Genomic DNA, 1,461 nt, shown 5'->3' with positions numbered 1-1,461 from the left:
GAGAAAAAAAGCTAAAACTAGAAAACCACAAACTAAATCTCAGCACACATTACAGCTGAGAATAGACAGATCAAAAAACCTCATAAGCAACAGGAGAGCTATATATACACAAAAAAGTTAACAAAACTAACAAGACACACATGAGACCAATCAAGAAGTAAACAGGAAATCCACAACTATAAATGAGATCACACTTAAAAAGATGGTAGAAGACTCCCAAAACCCTTAAGCAGAAGACTTGTTTTTGATCAGTCTGATGATCAATGTTACCAAAACTTTTTACATGCATTGTAAAAAGTGCATTACATCACTTGCTCAACAATGGATCCTCTGCAGTGAATGAGAATCTGCTGTCAGAATGAGATTTTAAACAGTTGATAAAAACATCAAAATAACGAAAAGTTGCATGTTTGTAATAAAAAAAGGCTCTATTCTTTTATGAGTCATTTAAGGGTACACCTACTTTAAATGGCATAAAAACAGTGTAGAGGCTCTTCTGGACACAAACCCTGAGTCCCAATTGGTCACCAGCTGTTAAATGCTTTTACTAAATTCTGTATTAAATTTTGGGCATGTAAGCAGTGTTTTTATTGATGCATTGTTTATCATCACACAATGGGACTAATTTTGGGCAATTCTCAGAAAGTATGCCTCCAATAATCATGTTCAACCATGTGCTGTATTTCACACCATTCAAGCAACATAACATGCATAAACAAGCTTATCAGACCTACTGAATCATTTCTCCCATTAGCAAACACCCTCCCAACCAACACCCGAAGAATTTAAATGTGAGAAAACTCGTTTTACTTTCTTCTCCTTCTTCGACGAGTTTTTTTGACACAAAGAAGCTGAGGTTACAGGCTGAGATGAAAAGCTATGTTTCTGTTAAACGTGGTGATTTGCATTTATGGTGATAAAAACGTGATTTTAAGACTAGCACAATTACAGATGATGTCTGTGATACCACTAAAATCTCAGACGAGTGGGTGAAATCAGCTTTTATCAGATTTGCCTTAAAACTGCATACATTTGTTGTTAAAATGTTGAAAAAAGTCTGCATTATATAATTAGTCACTAGTATACATTAAAGCATTTGTTATGCGTTTCTGAAATTCTTATTGCAAACTGATGGGAATATGTGATTGAAGGTTACATTCCTCCAGTAAGTAAGTTCATCTCATCTCAAGTTCGTGAAAAACTCTTGTTGAAACTTCTGCCAACGTTGTGCCCTTGAGGTTCTGACCTGCAATGCAATTAGTCTCCTTAAAGTTGATTTGTGTGAAATGCATTTGCTGAACAGTAGGTAATGAGTGATTAACACAGCCCCCTGCCACCTCATCAAACCCCTGCCAAGCCCAAAGCGCAGTGTGCTGTGTCATGACTGCTACATGGCTGACAGAATGAGATGATATTCCCATGTGCAGTGTTGGGGAAAGTTACTTTTAAAAGTAATGCATT

Source organism: Sinocyclocheilus grahami, unplaced genomic scaffold (genome assembly GCF_001515645.1).
Source record: "Sinocyclocheilus grahami isolate Dianchi unplaced genomic scaffold, SAMN03320097.WGS_v1.1 scaffold9956.1, whole genome shotgun sequence".
Lineage (NCBI taxonomy): Eukaryota > Metazoa > Chordata > Actinopteri > Cypriniformes > Cyprinidae > Sinocyclocheilus > Sinocyclocheilus grahami.
The sequence above is the reverse complement of the archived record's forward strand: the minus strand, read 5'-3'. Positions refer to the sequence as shown.